The following is a 16,051-nucleotide window of genomic DNA, read 5'->3' on the forward strand; positions in this document are numbered from 1 at the left end:
ACTTAGTGACAGAGAGATGAAGTGATGAGAGGGTGTGGAAAGCTAGCTTGTCTTAAAGAGAGCAGAGGAAATGGAAGGCCAAGAAGGTAGGGTGACGTGGGCAAAAGAGTAGTTGTGAGACAAGGGATCTAACTTGGAGATGAGCAGTTGGCCTGGACGAAGCTTAGATGGATGAGAGAGTGATGGAGATGCACCGCACAGTGTAAACTTAACCAAATCAACCACATCCTGCACATAATCAAAATATTAACTAATCTATCCTAACTGTTAATGAAACTAATGAACAACAACATTATTTCTAAAGAGAACCACGTACAGTACTGAAGCAAAGAAACATTCCAAGAGGTCTGAACGCATGAATAACTCCTACAAATGAAAACACTTCACCGAAGATTGCATGGGTAAGCAAACTAGTGTTTTTGTTGGGCAGCACTGTCTGCAATTCCAGCCCTTAGGAAGAGGTGAAAATGAGAGTGCAGGCAACCCTTTTCTGGAGCTTTTATCACTTATTATCTCATTACTCTATTCTAGACATCTGAAACAACTCTATTCTTCAACAATGACCTACTTAACCACACAACGAAATCTAACTCAACAAACTGTGTTTCAAATGCATGCAAAGAAAATCATAATGCTGAAAGGAAAGATATCAATACAAAGAAGGAGGCCCTAGGCTCTCAGGTTGGGCCCAACCCCGAGAGCTATGGAACCTCTAGAAACTCAGAGCGGAGATCAAATCTGAATACTTCTCATTAAAAAATAATAATCATAAGTCAAGAGTTATGCCAATAATGGCTACAAAAGAACAAAATAGAGCTGGCAACTCGTAGTGCAGAATGTGCAAAAGTTTTTCCAAAAGTCCTTTTCGAAGGCTGAAGCCTTATCATTTATACATCACAAGGCCCAATCTGGCCTCCTAAATCTATGGGACTTGGCTGACCAAACTGGGAGTGAACAACTGCTTCCACAAAATCTGTTTGGCTGCCTTCTAGATCCGGTTTTGGTGGCTTTTGGAGCTCGGAGTTGGGGGTGAAGATCCCGAGGAAGGCTATTTAATGCCGTGGACAACCCCCCTACGAATCCTCAACCCCAGCTTGGCTGTCTCCTAGCCCTTGTCTGCTTGGTTTTGCTCCAACATGTGTCAAAAAATCCTGAAATGAGCACGTGTTAGCCACCTAGGAATAGTGACTACCCTTATTCATACGAATGACATAAACATAATAAAAAATGATGCATAAGTTATGAAAAATGAAGGATTGAGCAAGGGTAGTTAGGCCCAATGAGCCCAAAATGTTACCAAATTTGGGGCTCATCATCACCCCCAGCTAAAATGATTGCTCATCCCTGAGCAACTAATCCAGCTCCTCGTCCTTCATTGCTTTCACCGCCACTCTCACATCCCAGGCTTCTGAAGTAGAATCCTCCTCACTGGCATGGAACCTAGCCTTCCTTTCCACCTCTTCCCACTACTTATGCTCTTCTTTCTCTATGCTTCCTTCCATCAATCCTAAAAGCAAAGGTGGGCTTAGCTTGAGGCTAATCCAGCTGGCTTGGAGGTTCTGTATGGACTTCTTGTAGAGGGGCACCCGTACTAGAGCTTCCCTCATTTGAGTTAGAGTGTGATATTCCCTGATTTTGAGGCTATGGGACAATGTGTTCCACCGGAGGGTGCAAGCATGAACACAATTGTCCCCTAATAGTTGCTCCATATCCTCGAAATGTGCTATAGCCTGAGCCTGCTGATCCATGTATTTCAATAAAGCTTGAGAGTCGGTTGCTAAGTGTTGGTGGGCTGATATCAATGCAGTGGGGTCCCCTGGCTCTACTCTAATCAGCAGTGGCTCATGTAACTCTCGGTTCATGACCTCTTTGACCTCTGCTGCTCTCTTCTCTTCATGGCTCAACCATGAGGCAAATGCCATCAACTGCATATCTCCTACGACTGTGTTGGGATCCCATGAAGTCACATTAGGAAGCGCCAAATTATGGATATAGAACTCCGATAGCTTGGCCTTGTCCTCTGATGAACTGCTATTGCATAACTCTGTGAACTGCTGGGGGTCTTGGATTTGGGAGATACCCCTCTGTGCTAATGCATTAATTTGGAATTGCAGCCACTGTTCCCATAGGTATAGGCCATAAGATTTGGCCGGTTGTCTACATTGTAGAGCATCCATGGCCCAACTGGCCATGCAGGCCAGTTGTGCCTCTTTTTGTTGTAACTACTGTTTGAGAGCTTGTATCTCTATTTTTGCTTGCAATTCCCTTTCCTGTAGGTGCTGGCTTAGCTCTCCATGACCAACTTGCAGTCCTTCTTTGCCTTGAGGTTCTGTTGTAGTGTCCTCTGATGCTATGCCCCTTTCTTTCCTTTGTTCCTGTAGCTGCAGTTTGAGTTTCTCATTCTCTTCCTGTAGGAATACCCGCTGGCAGTTTCCCACGTGTTTGGCCATAGCTAATTCTCTTCGTGCCTCCTTGAGTTGTTCCTCCAAGGGGCCTATATCTGCCACTCCTTTAGATTTAGCTATCCTCATCCACGTGTGGGTTCTCACTCTTTCTTCCTCCAACGCAAAGAAAAGCGACACTGTGAATTTCTGTGGAATAATTTTTCCAGCCTCCGAAAAGTTATAATACGAGCTCAAGCTTGGCTGGGGACTAGGTTCCGGAATATGCTCTACCTCTTCTTCCCTCCGTGGCTCTACTCCATCTTCCCTTGGTGGTGATGTGGCTGCCTCTCCCTCCATTCTTTCGGTCTCCTTGAGCCTGGCCAATGTTTCCTATAGAACGGCCTCAGCATCCTGTAGAGGGGTTTTTGAAGCCAACCTTTCCATCCTCTCCTTCTAGGCAGTTGTCTTTGGGCTCCCCCGCTCATAAGTGACTGATATTTTTGAGGGGGACCTCTCCCTTGGCGAGGTAGGGGTGTCTTCTATGGTAATTGGGTCGTTGGATGGAGGTTGGGGCCTGCCTGTTTTGATTCTGACACTTCTCCTTGCTTTGAAATACAGAGGGGTCTCCCTCTTTCATTTTTCCTTTGGCTTGGAAGGGGTACTTAGGGTGGCCAACACAGCTGCTGCCTCCCTAGCAAGGATTTCGACCGTCTTCCCCTTCTTTGTTCCTTTCTCAGGACTTCCTATAGAAATCCTTGTAGCGGCTGATTTCTGGCTTCCTGTAGAATCCGTTTTTGATTTTCCTGTAGAAACAGGTGGCACCGTTTTAGCCTGCTTGGCTGAGGGTGCTTTGTCTTTTGACTTTGCTGAGGCTGCCTTAGAGGTGCCTTCACTGACGTGGACTTGTTCAGTCCTTCCCACCCTGCTCTGTAACCTTTTCTCCCTGGGTGTTAATGTGGGTTTGTCATCCTCTATTTTGGCAGCCTAGTGTTTCTCTTGTTTCCCTTTGTATTCTTTCTTTGGTGCTTTGGCCATGGTTTCTTGGCCTTTTCCTTTCTTCTCTGCTTGAATTGGTTCCTTCTCCTCGCTGCTGGAGGAGGTGAGATCCTCAGCCAAAATTTTGATGTCATCATCCTTAGTCAAGTTTCGAAAGGCTTCCCACGAGAGAGGAATGGTGTATGTGTGGAGTGCATCCTCCACGAGGAGCTTAATGAGCCCATGATGGGCTACCTGGTCTGGCGTTCCCTCTCGTAACTTGGTTGCACATTCAGTCATGGACTGCAGGAGGAAGTAAGGAATACTCAACTTGTTTTCTGAGGGTAGGTCCATTTGGTGCCTAAGTTCTGTGAGCAGCCGGAAATGGTATCCATACACGATGCTGAATCACCCCTCGCACGTGATATACTTCATAATTTGGAGGCTGACCTCACTCCAGAGCAGCTGTAGGCTGGCTCTTCGAACTCAGTTCTTGTCCTCTGAGAATTGCTCCTCTGGCAGAAAGAACTCCTTCTTAGCCTTCTGGCCTAGTTTTCTCTCCTCCTTATCCCACGGTACCCCCATCGGGAGATCAGTGACTCTGCTGATGAACTGTGGGGTGAGTCTGAGATTCAAACCTCTGAAATTGACAATGGCCAACGTTTTTGATTTTGGCTTCAAAGCTCGCAGGAATTCCTCTTCCACCTCGTCATCGTAACCTTGAAGCTTGTCACAGAACGACATCCACCATGCACGAGAAAATAGGTCTACCACCTCAGGGTTTTCCCGTAGCTTCTTTGAGTCTGTCGGTTCTTTCCTAATGAACCCACCCGGCATGGTGAAAGCTTGCTGTGTTAGCCGGAGCTGGCTGGCGCGTATAAAAAGATGGACCTTTGGGATTTCCTTAGACAGAGCGCAGAATTACGCCTCTGTCAAGCACACAGTTTGTGAATTCACGACTGTCTACAGGTGAGCCTTGACAGTGGCTCAATTATGAACCAAATCCTGTAGAAAACCCCGCATATACACTACGACGACAATTCTCATGCAGAAGTAAGACGATGCTTGCAAATTCATGCGCAGACTGTAATTCTACTTTTTTAGGACGTCGACTTCGCCACCCTTCGAACCAATTGCATGGGAGGACTAGGTTCAGGCTTACCTCGTTCCAACTTGCCACCTTTGACGTGAATAGATTAATTTCCTCCGTAGCGGTGAGCTTCCTGTAGAAGTCGTGCACGGGTTCTGGAGAGCGCGTCAGTGGTTCTGGGCCTTCTGTGCAACCACTGGACGTTTGAACAGGCCAAGGACTCGAAGTAACAGTCTTCAGGAAATTTCGGATGCTTACTCGATTGCAAAGCAGTTGAGGATAAATGAGTGGAGTGCCATACACGATCTAGCCGGTGGATTTGAATCCCTGCGGAACTCGTGGCGCGGGGGTGAGCTGTCCTTGCCAGACCGTTGGATGACATCACCTGTTATCATTCCACTGTAAATCTGCCTGACCGCCAAATCATTCCCTGCATATCTACCGCCGCCATTTCTGTTAGATCGCCGCTTCTCCCCGACTGAACGCTTCCCACGTGTCCATTTCCTGTCTTGTTTGACACAACCAACGCTTTCCGAATCGGATGAGACCATCAGACTGGTTGTGGTGGCCAGTTGAATGGCTACCCGACTGGCTCAACCCATTCATTTCCATACTCGCACACATTTTAGAGCATTGTTCATTTAATTTGACGAAAAAGGGTGAGGCACTTATTTGTGCGGCCGCGACGTTATTTTCATGCTTCAGGACGAGGGTGACGGATCCGCTTGCTGCTGCTTCATGCACGGGCACGGGAGTTCCTTCTTGCCGACTGCTGCTGGTTACGAGACCGGTTACCTGGCTGCGGATGGTGCATGTGCCAGCTCTATGAGTTGCAGGTGCCTTCATGGTGTATGCTCTAGCCAGATCAACTATTACAGGATTCCTGTAGGATATCCTGTAGCCGTTTCTCCTCCTCGGGTGCATGCCGAAACGGTGGAATCATGGTCACGATTGCAGGGTCCTCGGATTGCTTTGATAAGTAGCGCATTGGGCCTCTGCATACTTTATTCCATTTGAGAATTGTTTCTTCTGAGAATCCAACGTTCTGATTTGACTATGTAGGTATTTCCATTGCATGGCAGCAGGGGTGGTAGAAGGAGGCGACAGCAGTGGGTGATGGAGAAAAACATTGGTTGCATGCCTCCTTATTGGACTTCGGGCTTCAAATTCTTCCACATAGTCGGTCCTAGGCCGTCCATAGATTCTACAGGAAGTTTCCTGTAGAAATACAGAACTTCCTGTAGAAAGTCCTATAGCTTCCTGTAGAAGGCTAAACTGTGATCAAATCGTGCCCAGACCTTGGAAGAGATGAGTGTTTCTGGAGGGAGTGCTGGTGAGGTCACCTGGTAGCATAGTAGGCACCCTTGTCCTTGAGTTGAGAGACCTCCTTTTCTGCATGGAATACCTACAACCTGCATGAATTATCAAATCTTGAGCCTGTTTTCCTGTTTCTACTTCCTTCTTTTCTGTTTTCCTTTTCTTTGTTTGTTTATCTTTCTTCTTTTTCTTTTTTTTTTTTTTTGAAAGACAGCAGGGGCGCCTCAGTGAGGTTTTCACTCTTACCATCTGCCTTGAGCGCCTCAGAGAGGTTTTCACCCAAGGGTCTTTTTTATTCAAAAATTTTCAAAAAGACAGCAGGGGCGCCTCAATGAGGTTTTCACCCCTACCATCTGCCTTGGGAGCCTCAGAAAGGTTTTCACCCAAGGATCTTTATTTTTTTTCTTTTTTTTTTTTTTTTTTGAGATCAGGGTATGCCCAAAACAGAGGCAGAACCCTTCTCTATGACCAGCACTTATTTTTCCACAGTTTTGATGAATTCTTGCCTCGAAAGAGGTTTCTTGTAGATCTTTAGTTGATGCCCATTGACGAGCATGGGGATGGCTTCCTCATCAATGGTCCGAACAAGAACAGACCCATTGTCATTACACTTCTCCACTGCATATGGTCCCAGCCATCTTGTTCTCAGCTTCTCGTTAAAATCCTTATGTCTGGAATCGTACAATAGTGCCCAATCTCCCGGCTGGAATTGCTTGTCATTGAGGTGTCGGTTATGCCATACCTTCCTCTGAAGTTGAACCACCTCTGAGTGGAGAAGGGCCTGCATTCGGTGTTCATCCAGCCCATTCATCTGCAATAACCTTTCTTGTTGGGCATGGCTGAGATCTAGGTCCAGCTGAGCTGCCATCCTCAAGGTGTTGTACTCGAACTCAATTGACAGCAAAGCTCTCTTCCCATAGACCAGCTCATAAGATGTGAAGCCGGTTGTGGTCTTCCAAGTGGTGTTGTAAGCCCAAGTGGCCTCAACCAGGTGATCTGCCCAATCTTTTCTACTGCTGCTCACCACCTTAGTCAAGATCCCTTCCAATGCTCTATTGGTGACTTCCACCTGCCCATTTGCTTGAGGATGATAGGGGGTGGAAGTCCTATGCTTGATTTTGTGATGAGCGAGTAGGTCTTCAATTAAGTTGGAGGTGAACTGGCTTCCTTGATCGGTGACTAGCTCTCTTGGGTAGCCAAATTTGTAGAAGATGTTTTCTCTTAAGAACTTGGCCACCTTTTCTTCTGTCGCTGCTTTGATTGCCTTGGTTTCTGCCCACTTTGTCAGGTAGTCTATGCACACAATGATGTAAGACCTTTGCCTTGAAGGAGGATTGATTAGACCTACAAAATCCATACCCCACTTCTCAAATGGCTCAAGAGTCACTTGAGGTTGGAGAGGCATTTCATCCCTTGGAGTCGGTTTCCCCATCCTTTGGCATCGGTCACATTGGCTGATATATCTTCTGACATCTTGATGAAGCGTGGGCCAATAGTAGCCTGCCTGTAGGATTTTGAAGGCAGTTCTTTTGGCTGCAAAATGTCCTCCACAAGGCCCGTCATGACAAGTTAGGAGGATATCAAAGACTTCCTCCTCCCTTACACAACGCCTTAAGATCTGATCGGGGCCAAGCTTGAACAAGTTGCCCCCGATCCAAGTGAATGAGGCACTCTTCCTTACGATTCTGCTCTTCTCTCTTGAGGATAGGTGCAAAGGGAACTGTGCTGAGACAAGGTAGTTTGCTATATCAGAAAACCATGGAGAGAGTACTGAGATAGAAAACAGATGTTCATCTGGCATCTGGTCATCCACTGTTCCATCCTCACCTGCAGGTAAATCCAATCTAAACAAGAAGTCAGCAACAACATTTTCTTTACCTGGTTTGTCAACGATAGTCAAATCAAATTGCTGCAACAAAAGTAACCATCTAATAATACGAGCATTCACATCTGGTTTATTCATTAAATATATAATTGCAGCATGATCAGTATGTACAAATGTTTGATAGCCAGTGATATAATGTCGGAACTTGTTCAGTGCATGGACCACGGCCAAGAATTCTTTCTCAGTTACAGTATAATTCTGTTCTGCCTTGGATAAGTTTTTGCTGACAAAGTATATGGCGTATGGAAGTTTTTGTTCAACTTGTCCTAAGGCTGCCCCTATGGCTTTGTTCGAGGCATCAGTGTGGATGTGGAAAGGTAGGGCCCAATTTGGACCTCTCAAGATTGGGGCAGACACCAACTTATCCTTTAATTCATTCAGAGCCTTCTGACAATCTTCAGTCCATTTAAACTCAACATCTTTTGCTAAGAGGCCAAACAATGGCGAAGCTAGCTTACTGAAGTCTTTAATGAATCTCCTATAATACCCTGATAAACCTAAGAAACTTCGAACATCTCTTACCTTCTGAGGAGGTGGAACCTTTTTGATGAGAGCAATTTTGTTAGGATCCACCTGTAACCCTTGGCGAGAAATGGTATGTCCTAGCACGGTTCTTTCAGTCATCAAGAACTCACATTTTTCAGGACTAAGGGACAGGTTCATCTCAATGCACTTGGTTAGGAATTTTCCCAGATTGGACAATGCATCCTGGAAGTTGGACCCATAAGAAGTGAAGTCATCCATATAGATTTCCACCGAGTCATGGACCAGCTCGGAAAAGATGCTCAAGACGGCTCTCTGGAAGGTGGTAGGAGCGTTGCATAGTCCAAAGGGAAGAACTTGGTAAGCAAAGGTACCCCAAGGACAAGTGAAGGTGGTCTTATCTTGGTCGTCCGGGCTGATTTGGATCTGATTATACCCGCTAAACCCATCTAGGAAAGAGAAAAACTTCTTTCCTGCCAGTCCATCCAACACTTGATCTATGAAGGGTAGAGGAAAGTGGTCTTTCTTGGTGGCTTTGTTCAGTTCTCGGTAGTCCACATAGATTCTCCACTTCCTATTTTTCTTGGGAACCAACACCAGAGGGGACACCCACTCGCTATCCGAGATGGGGTAAATGAATCCTGCATCCAACAGTTTTTGCAATTCTTCCTTGACGATGTCCTTAAGGGCTGGATTCATTCTCCTTTGGGGTTGCCTAACCGGTTTACAATCTTCTTTGATGTAGATGTGATGGGTACAGACCGAAGGATGGACTCCTTTCATCTCCTTATAGCTCCAAGCAAAAGCATCTAGATGACTGGCCAACAGACTACACAACTCCTTTTCCTGAGAAGGAGATAGGGAGGAGCTGATCTTTAACGTTCTCTCGGGGCCAAACTCCACATTTTTGACTCCGGGAGTGGTTGGATTGGCCCCACAAAGGTCCACTAAGGTGCTAGCTTGGGTATCCTCCACCAATTTCTCTAAGGACAATGCACTGGGAGGTGGATTTTGAATCAAGGTCTCAATCAAATCATCCTTGGTTTGAGGACCTCCCCTGGTGGTTTCTAAGGTGCACAAGGGTGCAGAGTACACCTCATCCTCTTCCCCTTCTTCCAACCAAAGTGGTAAGTCATGCTCTAATAGAGGTTTGGCAAGAGGATATAGGACTAGCTGCTTGGACATAGGACAATTTTTTATGGTCATGTTTCCTGCACAGCAGCTTATGTAAGCATCTGCAGTGGCTAACCAAGGCCTTCCCAAAATAAGGGGGTATCCAGTAAGCTTTGCCTTTGGTTGAAGAACCAAGAAGTCTGCAGGGTACTCCCAAGAGTTAACAGAGACCAAGACATCCTCTACAATCCCTTCGGGAGTCACGGTGGAGCGATCTACTAGCTGCAGGACTGTCAAGGTCTTTCTCAAGGAACCCTGAAGGTTGAGTTTGAGCATGGTATCTCTGGTCATCACATTAATGGCAGCCCCTAGATCAATCAAAGTGTGGGGTATGATGGTGCCATTGATGTGGACATCAACTACAAGACTCCCAGGATCCAAATACTTTGGGCAGATTACTTGCCCCAACATAAGATCAGACAGTTGTCCTATGACGTTGATGGTTGAGGCATCTCTTTTTCGCCTGCCTGGGTGTCTGAAACACTTTTCCTTAACCAGTTTGTTGTATATCAGTACATCTTTGATGGCTTGGAGAAGTGGTATTCTCACACACAACTGTTTGAGTTCTCCCAGAAGCTCATCCTCCTCTAGGTTGGGTTGTGTGGTTGCTGTTAGTCTCTCAGGAAAGGGTGGAATGGATTTTGGTTCACTTTCCTGTTTATCTTCCTCGTCCTCTGGGGGAGGAGGTCGGCGATTCAGAAGAGTCTTCCCAGATCGCAGGTTGATCTCCTGGATCTCCACAGCATAGGTAGGGCATGTTGTTTCCCCAGTATATACCTGCTGGGCCTGTCGGTTGTTGGGATTCAGGTTCGGTTGAGCAGGCATTTGGGGTTGTCTTGGAGGAGCAGGAGGTAATGGTTGTGGTTGAGCTGGTGGTGGAGGCAAAATGGCGGGAGGAGTATTGTACTGGGGCCTCCACCCCGGTTGAGGTGCATTCCACTGAGGCTGTGGCTGGGCATGTGAGTGAAACGAATGAGTAGTGGGCTGAGTATGGTACTGAGGTGGGTAAGACCATGGGGGAGGTACAGACCAGGAAGGATGAGCAGGGGGTCCCCAAGAAGGCATAGGAGCAGATTGGTTGGGGCTATAATAAGCTTGGGATGTCCCTTGCATCCCCTGTTGGTAAGGTCTCGGTCCATGTGGCCTCCTTTGGTTGAGGAAATAGAGAGGTTCAGTGGGCGCCTCCGTTCCTTGGTACATGGCTTTAAGCCCAGGTAAGGTTGGGCATTGGTTTGTGGGGTGGTCCTCCTCACAAACGAAACATACCTCTACCGAATGTAATGGGCACTCGTTCTTAGGGTGCTTCCTTGTACACCTAGGGCAGAAGATAGCCAAAGCCCTCTCAGCTTCCTCTTTCTTCTGCTGGATTCGGAATGTATCAAGTTGCATGGCAATGGTCTGTCTCACCTCACTCTTGAGGTCCTCTAACTGATTTGCAAACTCATGTTTGGAGAAAGGAATACTAGCTGAGAGGGGGTTTCCTCTACCTCTTTTCCGGGCTGCCCTAGAGTGGTTCCTAAACACAGTCTTTATATCCTCATAAGGTAGTTGGTAAATATCTCCTCCAGCTAGCATGTGAAGGGTATCTAGAAGGTCTTCAGGGACTCCTCGGAGCAGGACCAACTTGAGAGATTCAGGGTCAAGTGTGCACCTGGCCCGTTTATAGCTAAGTTGGAACGTTTCCTCGTAATCTTCTAAAGACTCATCATTCCCCATGGTCATCCAAAAGATTTCTCCCTTGGCTTCCTTGGAACTACAGTAGTCCCGGTATTTGGTATTGAAAGCTTGCTGCATCTGAGGCCAAGTGGTGATACTGTTCCCAGGTAAGCCCATGAACCAGCGTGCTGCATCCTTAAGGGTAGAGGGGTAGAGTTTCAGTTTTTGCTCATCTTCGGTATAGTCATAGGTTCGACAAAGGACAACAAACTCAAACAGGAAGGTATCAGGGTCTTCAGTAGTCAGTCCATGGAAGTGAGGTAAAGTGGAGGGGCTTATGTTTTTCATTTTCATGTCTCCATTGGTCTCTTGGATGGGAAAGGCACCTTCTATTCTCTCATCTTCTCTTCTATTGTCAGCCATGGCTTCAGATGGAGTGTTCTCTAACTCTTCTTCTGTTATAGGATCTTCGTATATCTCAGGAGGCTCGCCTATAGGTTCTTCTGGATCACTGTCACCAAAGAAGAGAGAAGGGTGACTCAGTGAAGTGGTGGGGGTGTTGGGTAAGAATTTGCCTATTTTATCTCGATTTCTACGAGGCATGAAATGGAAAGACTTTTGATTGCTTTTGTTCTTTTTTCTGGTACCTGCAAAACTAAAATAGATTGAACTGCAACTAACTATCTTGCTGAAATGGAAATGCGGAATTGAAATGAAAGCATGAAAGAACTAATCTATTTTGCTCAAATGAAATTGCAGGAATGAAATGCTAGGCTACGCTTGCGGAATTGAAATGCTAATCTACACTTGCAAAAATGAAATTGCGGAATTGAAATGCTAATCTATGAAAGCAGGAAATGTCTATGCTACTTTTGCGGAAAGGAAATTGCAGAATGGAAATGAAATAAACTACTTAGCTGAAGGCGAGAGTAGGAAAATAGAAGAAAAGCAACAATCACCAATACTTTGACGCTTCCCCGGCAACGGCGCCAAAAAGATGGTGGGCTCCAGTATTGTAGCAATAATGCTACAACTCCTGGGAATCCCTTCTTTAATTTTATCAACCCGGTAGTTCGTAACAAACTTGGAAGCGACAGTGCTGTATGCACAAGTACTAGCTCTTGCCGCAGCTGTCACTTGGTCAGCTGGCACAAGTCCGCTAGGGGCTCAAGCCAACTTCTATGAGCTCTTAGAAGAAGCTTTTTAATTGATGGATGAAAGCTAACTCAAAGGAAGCTAATCTACTTGCGGAAAGAACCTGAAAGCCAAAAAGAACCACAAACCCTAGCAAACCCTAATTCTACCAGCTAGTCCTACTGATGCAAAGAGGAGAATGAAAACTACAGAGAGATGCCATTACTTTCTATGAAGGTAAGATACATGTGTCTAGACTACCTCTACCTGAAGAAACCTCTTTTTGTATTTTTGAATAAGTTATTAGAATTAACATGCTTGTGCTTTTAACTGGCTTTTTACTGTGCAGAGGTCGGTCAAGGAGGAGAAATGCTTGGAAGAGGTCGGGAAGGTTCAGAGAGGGTCTAAGGAGTCCCTAACACCCTTCCAGAGAGTTTCAAAAAGTTTGGATATCAAGAAACCTCATTTGTGAGCTTCTACAGGAAGTTTGCAGGGGTTCTACAGGATGTTTCAGAATTTCTACAGGATGTTTAGAAATTTCTACAGGATGTTCTACAATTGGATTTTGGATGATGGGTGAGTGAAAGAGGATGCATAAATGGATAGGGAGTTAGGATAGGGGTTTGTAATGACTTAGTGACAGAGATATGAAGTGATGAGAGGGTGTGGAAAGCTAGCTTGTCTTAAAGAGGGCAGAGGAAATGGAAGGCCAAGAAGGTAGGGTGAAGTGGGCAAAAGAGTAGTTGTGAGACAAGGGATCTAACTTGGAGATGAGCAGTTGGCCTGGACGAAGCTCAGATGGACGAGAGAGTGATGGAGATGCACCGCATAGTGTAAACTTAACCAAATCAACCACGTCCTGCACATAATCAAAATATTAACTAATCTATCCTAACTGTTAATGAAACCAATGAACAACGCCGTTATTTCTAAAGAGAACCACGTACAGTACTGAAGCAAAGAAACATTCCAAGAGGTCTGAACGCATGAATAACTCCTACAAATGAAAACACTTCACCGAAGATTGCATGGGTAAGCAAACTAGTGTTTTTGTTGGGCAGCACTGTCTGCAATTCCAGCCCCTAGGAAGAGGTGAAAATGAGAGTGCATGCAACCCTTTTCTGGAGCTTTTATCACTTATTATCTCATTACTCTATTCTAGACATCTGAAACAACTCTATTCTTCAACAATGACCTACTTAACCACACAACGAAATCTAACTCAACAAACTGCGTTTCAAATGCATGCAAAGAAAATCATAATGCTGAAAGGAAAGATATCAATACAAAGAAGGAGGCCCTAGGCTCTTAGGTTGGGCCCAACCCCAAGAGCTATGGCTCCTCTAGAAACTCAGAGCGGAGATCAAATCTGACTGCTTCTCATTAAAAAATAATAATCATAAGTCAAGAGTTATGCCAATAATGGCTACAAAAGAACAAAACAGAGCTGGCAGCTCGTAGTGCAGAATGTGCAAAAGTTTTTCCAAAAGTCCTTTTCGAAGGCTGAAGCCTTATCATTTATACATCACGAGGCCCAAGCTGGCCTCCTAAATCTATGGGACTTGGCTGACCAAATTGGGAGTGAACAGCTGCTTCCACAAAATCTGTTTGGCTGCCTTCTAGATCCGGTTTTGGTGGCTTTTGGAGCTCGGAGTTGGGGGTGAAGATCCCGAGGAAGGCTATTTAACGCCATGGACAACCCCCCTACGAATCCTCAACCCCAGCTTGGCTGTCTCCTAGCCCTTGTCTGCTTGGTTTTGCTCCAACATGTGTCAAAAAATCCTGAAATGAGCACGTGTTAGCCACCTAGGAATAGTGACTACCCTTATTCGTACAAATGACATAAACATACTAAAAAATGATGCATAAGTTATGAAAAATGAAGGATTGAGCAAGGGTAGTTAGGCCCAATGAGCCCAAAATGTTACCAAATTTGGGGCTCATCAGCTGGGGGAGACATCTACCAACTATCCTATGAGGACATAAAGACTGTTTTTAGAAACCATTCTAAACCAGCCAGAAATAAAGGTAGGGGGAGTCAACCCATAGCCAGTACCTCTTCTTCCAATTCATCCATTAAAGGTGAAATTGGAAACATGATGGAATACTTCAAGAGTGAGATGCTGCAGACTCTTGCCATGCAAATGGATACCTTATATATCGAAAGAAAACAAGAGGAAGCAGAGAGGTCTTTGGCCATTTTCTACCCTAGATGCACTAGGAGGCATCCTAGGAATGAATGCCCATTGAACTCTATAGAGGTTTGTTTAGTCTATGAGGAAGACCATTCTACAGATAAGTGCCCTTCCTTGTCCAGACTTAAATTTGTATACCAAGGCACCGAAGGAGTCACTGAACAGATCTATTACATAAACCAAAGGAGGCCACATGGACCTAGACCATACCAATAGGGGATCAAGGGACATCTCAGGCATACTACAACCCCAACCAAGTCACCTCCATACCTTCTTGGGGCCCCCTTGCTCATCCTTCCTGGTCCACGCCTCCTCCTTGGTCCTTCACATCTCAATATCATGCCCAACCAACCACCCATTCATTTCAATCCTACGCTTAGCCGCAACCTCAATGGAATGCATTTCATCAGGGGTGGAGGCCCCAATACAACTCTCTTCTCACTCTTCTACCTCCACCACCTGCCCAACCACAACCGTTAACTCCTACTCCACCAAGGCAACTCTAAATGCCTGCCCAGCCAAATCCGAACCCGAACAACAGACAGGCTCAACAAGTGTATAGTGGGGAACCATCATGCCCAACTTATGCTGTGGAGATTCAAGAAATCAACTTGCTATTTGGGAAAGTTCTCCTAGATAGCCAACCTCCACCAAGGGAGGTTGAGGAAGATAAATAGGAAAGTGAACCTAAAGCAAATCCACCCTTTCCTGAGAGACTATCCATGACAATCCAGCCTACCCCAGAAGAGACTGAATTCCTGGGGGAATTAAAACATTTATGTGTGAGGATACCACTTCTCCAAGACATAAAGGATTTTCCTATTTACAATAGGTTGATCAAAGAGAAGTGCTTTAGGAATCCAAGAAGGCACAAGAGAGATGCCCCAACCATCAATGTCATAGGACAACTGTTCGGCCTGATGTTGGGGTAGATAATCTATCCAAAATATCTGGACCCTGGAAGCCCAATAGTTGATGTCCACATCAATGGCACAATGGTCCCACACACCTTCATTGATTTGGGAGTCGCCATTAATGTGATGGTAAAGGAAACAATGCTCAAACTTAACCTCCAAGGCTCCTTGAGGAAGACCACAATGGTGCTGCAGCTAGCAAACTGCTCCACAATGACCCCTGAGGGGATTGTAGAAGATGTGGTGGTCTCCATTGATTCTTGGGAGTACCCTGCTGATTTCTTAGTTCTCCAGCCAAAGGCAAAGCTCACTAGGTATCCTCTCATTCGGGGAAGACGCTGGTTGGCTACAGCCGATGTCTACATCAGCTACCGAGTGTTCGGTTGTGTTATATTCTTTCCACGACTAGCCCACATAGTTAATGGGGTTATAGGGGGGGTCATAGGGGGTTTGAGGCATACCTATAACTCCACTTTATGGGGTCCAGGGTAGCACCCCGATTTTTTTTTTTTTTGGACCCTATGTTAGGTTGGGTGGACCCACCTATGGTTTTGTGCATGATTTTTGCACGTGCTTGGACGTGATGGTTTTCGGTCCATGGTATTGGATGCGTCGACATGTATAAATATGTATTATAACATTGAAAGGAACATAATGAAAAATCAAGCTGGTAGTCTTGGTTTTGGGATCCAGGGGAAAATCTCTGTGTATATGTGTTTTATGTGTTATGCTCTTGCATTGTTTATTTTTTGTGTTTTAGAATTTGTATGCAGGTAATTTCTGTACAGGGTTAAAACCTACATCTAGCATCAAAGCTGTTTTGGCTTCAAGGGGACGCCTTTGTT

The sequence above is a fragment of the Pinus tabuliformis genome, chromosome 8 (assembly GCF_031772625.1).
Source record: "Pinus tabuliformis cultivar Carrire ecotype Pingquan chromosome 8, CPIR1, whole genome shotgun sequence".
NCBI classification, from domain to species: Eukaryota; Viridiplantae; Streptophyta; class Pinopsida; order Pinales; family Pinaceae; genus Pinus; species Pinus tabuliformis.